Here is a 10,565-nt window from a genome sequence, read left to right as displayed (position 1 = left end):
GGGGGGGGGGGGGGGAGGGGGTTCGGAGCATAGTTTGGCGGCAATTTACTGATATCATAAACTAAGTGTAAATATGTATAGGGAAACATGGAAGATTGTTACTTTAAAAAAAAAATACTTTTTCAAATTTGTCCAACCCTAAAACGGAATTTTCTAAGAATTCTTGAAATCCATCCTAATTTCCTAAGTTCTATACATTCCAGAAATTTTGACAATCTGCGCGTTTTTGTTGAATTTTCTGAAGAATTATACTTAGCTTTTCCACCGAAAACGGATCAGAAAAAAAAGGATTTGTAAAGTAAAAGTATCAATTTACCAATTTGATGGAGAAAAAAAATTTAACTAAAAAATCTCATATTTAGTTAATCTTCAACAAGTTGGGATTTTAAGATTTAGCAGGAAATTATTTTAACCATAAACATAAAAGGGGGGGGGTAAGTAACGCCCCACCCCCTCTAGAAAATGACATTATGAGTGAACGTTTGTAGATTTAATGCAATTTTGATAGCCCAATTTTTTCATTGCCACATAATTTATGAAAAAACCTCAAATTTCAATGGTTTGGATTCTAGAGCGCTCTGAAAAATTGCATAAAATGTGTCGGAAAAATACTTTTTTTACAAATTACACATGTTTGAAAACCTATTCGCTAGTAAATTTAAGTAGCGATAACCCTATTTGGACGGGGGGGAGTGTCGATGTGACCACCCTAACGTTTTTTTGTGATAACTCAAAAATTATAATTTTAGTCAAGTATTCAAGTCATTTGGCTTAATCAATATCATTTGTTAGACACATAGATGAAAAAAAATCTTACTTTTCTATTAAACATTTGTCGTGTCATATATTTATTCATTTCTCACCCAATCATGAATATGCGTCCGAAAGTATAAACCGAGTGATCAGTAATACCTTTAAAACCCGGTCATTTAAAATACATAATTTTATCAAATTTGATGAAGTGCATGGATTATTCATAAAAAAACTTTATACATTTAATGGTTAAACAAAACGTTTCTAAAAAGTTTATTATTCTCTATAAGTTTTTGCCTGTTATAAAATTTAAGAATAATTATAAATTAAAAGTTTAGGAAAATATCGTGACTTAGAAAAATTTGTTGATCGGAGAGAGAAATTTTCCAAAGTTTCGTCAACATGTCAGAATTGATTAAAAAGTATCGACATTTTTGGTGGATTTTCGATATTTACGAAAATGAAAAGAAAGCAATTTTTAATTATTACACAGGAAAATGGGTTGTACGAACTTTCTCATCTAAACGTGTGGTTTTGGCTGGTTATATTTGAAGGCGTCAAATTGTTAAATAGCTGAAAATATCAAAGAAAACATTTTCCTTTTATGATTCTAAACATGGCACACTTCCAATATTATCCCGTTTTATGTGACAAAAGAGAAACATTTATTATAAAACATTTGATCATTGATCTCTGTTACATGTATAGTATACAGTGAGAACCAGAAAACTGTTCTTCTGTTAATTATAAAGTGTGTATTTTTGCATCTGAACTACTTACAGGGTTATTCAGAAATTATGAGACTGTACAAATATCTGAACTACATACAGAGTTATTCAGAAATGATAATACTGTAAAAATATCTAAACTACATACAGAGTTATTCAGAAATGATGAGACTGTAAAAACATCTGAACTACATCCAGGGTTATTCAGAAATTATGAGACTGTAAAATATCTGAACTACATGCAGGGTTATCCAGAAATGATAAGACTGTAAAAACATCTGAACTACATACAGGGTTATTCAGAAATGATAAGACTATAAAAGCATCTGAACTACATACAAGGTTATCCAGAAATGATGAGACTGTAAAAACATCTAAACTACATACAGGGTTATTCATAAATTTTGAGACTGTAAAAACATCTAAACTACATACAGAGTTATCCAGAAATGATGAGACTGTAAAAACATCTGAACTACATACATGGTTATCCAGAAATGATGAGACTGTAAAAACATCTGAACTACATACAGGGTTATTCAGAAATTATGAGACTGTAAATATCTGAACTACATCCAGGGTTATTCAGAAATAATGAGACTGTAAAAACATCTGAACTACATACAGGGTTATCCTTTAAAAGAATAATAAAGGGAGGGACCTAATGGGAAACTGCTTTGACTTATGACACTATCAATTAATTTATATACAACTAAATTTATTTATAGTCCTTAGGGCCCTATTTCTATAGTAATAAATTCTCTAGACTAAAGGCGGAAACAGAATAGCGAAAATTAAACTTAAATTTATTTCTCAACAAATATTAATGCAGAAGGAGGAGAGCGGGAGGTAAAAAATAGTACAGTGATAACAAGAAAAAAATGGAATCCTAAGACGACATTATAACAATAAGTAAGTGCATTTATTGCTGTTCCAAAGCAAACAGTTTTACTAGACACTTATAGAATCACTAATTTAGTGAAATAGGTCTGTTTAGACTGAAAAATGCCGTGTTTCATGCTCATTCGACTTTTTAAAATTATTACTGGATTATAAAAGTCGTCTTACTATTTTCAGAGTTTTCTGGTTATCACTGTATCATTACATTGTTCAAAGTCATTTTATGACAATGCTATTTTGCAATTTTGTATTGTTTTGTAATAACATAGCTAAATGCAACATTCAGATTCAAAACGGTAATTTTTTTATATAATGAAGCGACCTCAAGGAAATGTCCGATGTTCAACGGTACCCCTTGTTAGTCCTCAAGGGAATGTCCGATGTTAAACGGTACCCCTAGTTAGTCCTCAAGGGAATGTACAATGTTCAACGGTACCCCTTGTTAGTCCTCAAGGGAATGTCCGATGTTCAACGGTACCCCTTGTTAGTTCTCAAGGGAATTTCCAGTACCCCTTGTTAGTCCTCAAGGGATGTCCGATGTTCAACGGTACCCCTTGTTAGTCAAGTGATCGACGTGTATTCAAAGGAACTTTATTGTTTGTTGCAAATTTCCAAAGAAACTGCAATATTCAATATTCTGGATCTGCAACCTTTATTAAACAAAGTAATGTTTTTGACGTTTAAAAGGTTTTACGACAATATGAGAAGGTTCTAGCATTTTGAAACTTTATTCTGTAGAAGTTTCCTTTATCAAACATGCAAATTTGTTACCCAAGAAGATCGTTTGAAATGGTCGTTTTTGGGTTTATAAAACGATAATTTTTAGTTTGTGCCATATTTTCACTTAGGATAACAATTTTTGCATGCTAGACATAAGCAAACTTCTACAGAATACAATTTGAAATCGTTGGACCCGTCTCAGATAGTCATGAAACCTTCTAAAAGTGTAAAAATATTAAATATTTCTGGCTATTACTACAATTAATGCTTGTAGAATTGTAGTTAACCTTATTCCTACTAGGGTTTCACAAAGGAATTGCGCGGAATTGCGCGGTATTCTGTGGAATTATGCGGAAATAAAGGGCTCGCAATTGCTCGCCAAAATCTTCATCGATAAACTTTTTTCATTTTGTTTTTTTCATCGTTTGTGAACGACCCATTTTGTTAGATTTTTTTCAATCGTTCAATCGTTCAAAAAAAAGAATTTGTTTGTTCTATAAATCAATGTTCATTTTCCATCTTTTTCGTTCTGTTTCTTACTGAACGATTGTTAATTAAAATCAGTAAAATTGCTGGTTTGGTAAAATCGTTTGTTCAATGATATTTTTCGTCCGGTAAAAAACGAAAAATTTTATTTGAAAATTTTGTTTGAAAAAATCGTTTGAATGAATTCGTTCGTTTTTTCAAGTTTGTTCAAACAAACGGAAACATTATTCATGAACAGTCAACATCGTTAGAACGGTTTTACATCATATTTTTTTTATTTTTCTCATTCGCTTTTGAAAACAATAGTTTTTTCATTTCTTTAAAGATCCAAGTCGTTCGACCATCGTTCGTCTGAGAGACGACATCGTTCATGAAAAATTTTGTTCTTTCTAAAAAAAATGTGAAAGATTTGTTGTTTGATACTAATAAGTCCAACATATTTTACCGTTGTGAATCAGGTATTGTCACTTGAAGTTAGGCTAACTGTCTCTTTAACACCCCCTAACAGTCCCTTTAACACCCCCCCTAACTGTTGAACTGAGGTTCGAAGACTGCAAGATATGTTTACGAGTACAGAATGAAGTAACGGAAATTGTTGAAGCATAAGATTTAATCTTTATTACTTTCTATTTGTTTCTCAAATATAAAATGTAATAGAAATCGTAAACTTTAGCTCAACACAAAACCACAAACCTCTTCAGGGCGTCAACAATTTTAAATTCAAAAAGCAATAGAAAATCAAAATTGTCAGGAAACAGTTGTCAGGTCTTTAAAATAAGTTGAGACTTTTTTTCGTTAACCTAATAATAGAAGTAAAATTCTAGAGTTAATAATCACCAAATATCTCTAATCTTCGCATGTTGTTTGCCTTTTTTGAGCTTTTAATATTACGGGAGATACAAAGAATTTCGTTCAGATTTCGATAATTTTGGTTTTATTTAATAATATTGAAAATTGAACGAAGCTCTCAATATCTCCGGTAATATTGACATGCACAAAAAGGCAGACCACATTTTGAGAATGCCAGGAAAAGAATAATTTCAAGGTTATTGTTTCAAGAATCATAAATTTTAAAGAAGGCTGACGACGGAAGGTCACAAATAAATTCACAAATCAAAGACAACTTAAAGTTATCTTATATGTTTCGTGGGACACCCTGTAGTTCTGGAAGGTCAATTTCCCAAAATCTAGAATCTTTTCAAATATTCGCAGCGCTTGTTCCACTAACATGCAAGTGCAGAAGAGTTCTTGAAATGGATCTTACATTTCACATATGGGCTAGCGTAGGGCTGGGCAAAGTTCCGTTAACGGAACGGAGGTTTTTGAAAATTAACAGAAGAGTCCGTTAACGAAGGGCAAAAACCGTTAATTTTCAAATCGTTTACGAAATGGATTAGTCGTTTTTGAAAAAAATAACGGTTAAAAACGTTAACTAATTTTTAAAAATCGGTGAATATTATTCTTCAATTATTTTCTGTTTAAAACTGATTAAACTTTTTTCTTAAAAAATTTATGTATATTCTGTATTAAGAAATGGCGAAAAAGGATTGCTTTTATCGACATTATTTTGGCTATCTACAAAAATTTCCCACTAATTTTGAATTGATTACAACTATATCTTATTATTTTAATTATTTACTAATTGGGTTAATCACTCGTGAATTTATTCGAGTCTGTTTATAATAACATGATATGTTAAAGATCTAAATATAAATAAAACTTACACTGTACAGTGTACACAGTCACAGAGTTGAATTGTAATATTTAATTTGGTTCTATATTGCATCCTTATATAGTTTGTCTATGGAAATAAGGGAAGCAGAATTTTTCTACGGAAACAGATCCTTATAAAGCTTGTCCATAAAAAAATGTTTTTTTATTTATATTTTTGTCAACAAGCAAAATCTGGCTTTATATTAAAGATTAATATTGTTAAGTCTGGCATTGTTTTTCTGTTTAGACCCTTTTTGTTTGTTTCGTGATATCATGTAAAAGTTCCTGGTTCAGATTTAGATGTCATCTTCATGAGCATTGACTGTTAGAAGAAAAATGTAGAGAATGTAGAGAAGCACTTACGGCGTTTGACAAATTTTAAACCTGGATGTGTTGTTTTAATGGTGAAAATTACAGGTAACAAAGTTGGAAATAAACACAATGCTTTGTCTTGAGCAACATGCACTTAAAGTATAACTTGCACCTAGGTATAATAACTTTGTTCTTTTCTAAAATATTTTAAAAAACTTTCCACATTTTAAAACTTTAAAAAATGTTTTATTTATTTACTTTTCTTCTATCAAGCCTCATAGTCATAGGGGAATAATTAGGCATGAAATAAGTTAAGAAATATGTTTAGTAAAAACAATTTTGGAATTTATATAACCTCGAGTTTTACGCCGTTAATACTGCAAAAGACCGTTATCTGTTTCAGAAACGGTTAATACTGTAATAAACCGTTAACGGCTATGCTCTTGACAATTTTTTAAACTGTTAATACTGTAATAAACCATTAACGGCTGCGTGGTTAACAATTTCTTAAACAGTTAACAAATTTGTTTTCGGTGCTTTGCTCAGTTAACGATTTCTTAAACCGATAATACTGTAATTAACCATTAACGGCTATGCCATTAGCGATTTCTTTAACTGTTCACGAATTTTTTCTCGGCGATTAACGATTTTTTAAACCATTTGTACTGTGATTAACCGTTAACAGCTGCGCCGTTAACAATTTCTTGAACAGTTAACAAATTTTTTCATGGCTTTTTAGTTTTTTCTGTTGACACTGTTAAAAATTTAAATTGTTAACTAACAATAATAAAAAAAAACGGAAAATGCCGTTAACGGAACGAATGTGCCGTTCTTACCTTTAAAATCTGATTTATTTTTATTTTTTAACGTTAGGAAGTAACCGTTAACGAAATGGCTATACAAAGTTTGAACGTGCCCAGCCCTAGGCAGGGGTTGGGGATTGCAATATAAGTTTATAATTATCAGAATTAAACCAGTTAGAAAACGAGGATATTTTTCTTCTTATTTATGGGAAAACAATTTAAAAGATGCTCTTGTAAATTAGGCATGCAAATCTTGTAATTGAAGGTTTCCTTGAAATTACAATGACAGTCCCTTTAAAAGAATCTTTAAAAGCGTAAAGTTTTTAAATTCTGACCTGCAGCCATTCCTTCTCTTTAGGACTGGGCAAAGTTTCATTAACGAAACGGAGGTTTTCAAAAAACTAACGGCAAAAATCGTTAATTTTTAAATCGTTAACAAAACTGATTAGCCATTTTTGAAGACAAAAATTAACGGTTGAAAATAAAAATGAAACGGATTTTTTAAAACGGTTAGTTTCGTTTTTTCTGCTTTAAATTGCACGAAACTTTTATCTAAATAATTTTGAAAAATTCATGTATTTTAATATTTCAAATCTTTTGTGTTCACAACCAAGATTTCATGAACCGTTAACGAATTTTTTTTAAGCGGTTAATACTGCAATAGAACGTTAACAGCTCTGCAGTTTATAACGTCGTTAATAAAATTAAGATCATTAATTAACTGTAATGCCATTAACGAAACAATTGATCGGTTCTTAACTTTAAAATTTTAAAATTTTTCTTTTTTAACGAAACGGCTAGAAAAAAAGCAAATATACACATAAAGTGAGTGGTTTCATTACTGCAAAGTGCACAAGTTTTATAAAAGAATTGAAAGTTGAAGAAAGGTTTTACAGTTTGCATTTCTAAATAAAATTTGTCTTTTTCTAAAGTTTCTATATACTTAGTTTTCCTTGAAACTGAACAGTCCGGTGTTACAGAAGCGGCAAGCTATGCACAATATCTCTTCTCCTTACAATAAATAATAATTTAAAGGGTTCGACTGACAAATTTGAAGTTAAAATTTATTTTTTTAAATCAGGTGTGCTTAAAATTTTACTAATTAGTTCACAAAAATGTTACCTCGTCCTATTAATTGGGGTTAAAAAGCGAAGAAAAGAATGTCGAATTTGTTAAAAATTCTTATTAATTCACAAAAATACTTGGAGGTTTTAAAAAGACTAGGGGGGGGGGAGGAAGGTTTAGAGTCCCAAAAGGGGAAACCTGAAAAGGGGTGCACATCGGGCATAGTTTGAAGGGCTTAGAAGAAAACTTGATAAAACCTGGCTAAAGTTTACCTGAATATTGGAAAATATCTAAACTTTGAAATATTTAACTTTTAAGCTTCTTACTAACGGTTGGGACTTAAAGGGCATATTCACATTGATAAATAACAAAATATAAACTCTTTAAAGTTCTAAATTCTTTCTGTTTCCAGAGTTAAAAAGAACTGTTGATGGTGTTTGAAAATTCTAATTATCGGAAACAGTTTTTAAATTATTTGATTTAATTATTTATATTCTAAAATATATATTGTCTAAACATTGGAATAATATCTGGAATCCTAGATGCAGGGTATTCAAGCAGAAAATCGAATTTGGTTTTTACATTTTAATTCTCCGCCTAAACCCCTTTCCCCCATATTCTTACACTTTCAGACGTTTGTGTATATATTTTAACAAAAAGCAGCATATATAAGTTGATGATATCAAGGTATCGATTATAAATCGATCAGATTTGCTTCATTCTAAGTTTGTCAAATGTTAAAACGTTTGAACCGATTGGTCAGCCCCAATGTGTGCAACTTAAATGACCAAAGAAAGATTAATGTCCGCGGTCATAGTTTGAAAAATTTAAAATTGTTGACTAAAAAAGTCTGAGTTTTTCTTTCACACAAAAATCACACAAAAATCCGCAAAATATGTTGTTTTTGAAGTAGGATAAAAAAGCAGCTTTAAAATAAACAGTTAAAAGATTAAATTTTTTTAGAAGTTTCTAGGAATATTTGACTGTCAGTTGACTTTTGGTTTGTCTATTGTAACCAATAAATGTAAATGTACGGCTTAACCGAGCAGTCCAAAATTATTTTAAACCTGCACCCACATTTCACAACTTACAAAGAAAAGTTTCTGACCGACCAAACTTAAATTTTTTATTTTGGAAATCCACCAAAAAAAAATAAAAATGATCCGAAACAAAAATCTTCATATAGAAATTTCTTCAAAAATCATCAGTGCTTTATATTTATCATTTTTAAGGATTTAGATAAAAAATACGCAAAATTACCAAGAATTGTACAGTTTGTGAATTCATGCCTCTTAGGGTCAAAGTGTAGCTCAGTTTTTCTTCAAGAATCATATTTTCAAAATGATGTTAACCCTATCCTATCCCAATTGGACTATTTTTGTCTAATATGTATAGGGGGTGTTTTACATCCCCCCCCCTCCTATGATTTTGCCCTTAGAGTTATTACATGTCCCGTGCAACGGAGGATTTTTAAAAAAATCAAAAAATATGTCAGAAAAATGCTCAAAAATAACTGTTTTTACATTTGACGAATATTAACATGTGACGCATAATATTAAATCTATTTTTCAAAGGCTTTTCAAATATATAAATTTCAACCCTGTAGCTTAATATAAAAAAAGATTTTTTTAACACTGTTTCCACCATTTGAATGTTCTCCACCCAACCCATGAACCAAAAAAATAATTTTTGGACAAAATTTGTTAACAATTAATCATGCCGCAATTTTTTTAAAGATCTAATTGCTTTAGGTTTTTTATCGACTGTCATTTTTAGTAGGATGTTGAAGAGAATGTTATTGATGGCATCAGTAATTAGGCACAGTGAAATCCTTAATAACGAATACATCGGAAGAATTTATCAAATGTCGTCTTGACAACTTTTCAATGAGTTTTATACTATATTACGTAAATTTCATTATTTGCGAAAATAAATAAATAACCATGAATATGCGAGAACAGTTTTAAAGAATTCCATATAATCATTTAATTAAAAAACTAAATATCTGCAACATTCCAATTATCAGAAAGTGAAGAATACAATATTTTATGAATTCTTTCGATGTATTCGTTATTAAGGGTTTCACTGTACTAAAAATGTGCCTCATATGTCACTAGGGTTGTTAATCGTTTTTGTAAACGATCTTTAAACGATCGTTTTTTGTTTCCTTTTCAAAAACGATCGTTTAGTTTTCGGAAAAACGATCGTTTTTAAAAACGACCCACTCGTTTTGAACTTTTAGAAAACGAATAGCGATCGTTTTTGAAAACGATCGTTTTTATTAGAACGATTTGCGACCGTTTTTTATACGATTGTTTTTAAAAAACGATCGTTTTTGAAGAAACGATCGTTTTTGAAAAAAAATGTTTTATTGACAATTATGTTAATGATCGTTAACGAAGGGTCGTCGTTAACGATCGTTAACGAGGGTCGTAATTAATGATCGTTAAAGGAAGGTTGTCATTAACGATCGTTAACGAAGGGTTGTCGTTAACGATCGTTAACGAAACGACGAACTTTATCAAAACAGTCGTTTTTGAAAAAAAATACATGCAACTTTATTGAAAGTCGTCTTACATGAAGTTTAACAGTTGTGGGGGAGTTAAAACTCCTTGATATTTTCTTGAAAACTACTCATCGTTAACTATTGTTAACGAAACGACGAATTTTATAAAAACGAGCGTTTTGAAAAACGATCATTTAAAAAAAACGATCGTTTTGTTTTCGATTTTTCGTCGTCGTTTTCATAAGGAAACTATCGTTTTTTTTTAAAAATGAAAACGTTAACATCCCTAGTCACATGTGTAAGCATATATTACCTTGACGAGAAATTGAGAATGGAAATCTTGATCATGATTGTGAGGGGATACATTTTAACTGTGCTAATTGTCAACAGGTTCAGGGGACTGAGGATCCCCCCTCCTCCCTCCTCTAGAACCATGGATATAGTGAGACATTGTTTAAACTTAAAAGAACTGTTTAAAACTAAATCTCATTAGAAAAGTTTTAAACTAAACAAACTTCTTATTTTAATTGATAAAAGATTAAGTTTACGAAACCTTCTGATAGTTTTAACAAACAATTA

At 30.7% G+C, this 10,565-nt stretch overlaps 1 protein-coding gene across 1 annotated transcript in view; it reads right to left on the bottom strand.

The window, feature by feature from the left end:
* The window catches only part of LOC111714536 (hemicentin-1), a 65,433-nt gene extending 61,367 nt beyond the window's left edge, over positions 1-4,066 (bottom strand). Inside the window, exon 1 of the mRNA XM_023489669.1 lies at positions 4,033-4,066. The gene's annotated coding sequence lies outside the window, so the exon portion shown is untranslated. The remainder of the gene's footprint in view (positions 1-4,032) is intronic.
* Positions 4,067-10,565: the final 6,499 nt, after the last annotated feature.

This window comes from Eurytemora carolleeae, unplaced genomic scaffold, assembly GCF_000591075.1.
Source record: "Eurytemora carolleeae unplaced genomic scaffold, Eaff_2.0 scaffold1504, whole genome shotgun sequence".
Taxonomy (NCBI): Eukaryota; Metazoa; Arthropoda; class Copepoda; order Calanoida; family Temoridae; genus Eurytemora; species Eurytemora carolleeae.
The sequence above is the reverse complement of the archived record's forward strand: the minus strand, read 5'-3'. Positions and strand labels throughout refer to the sequence as shown.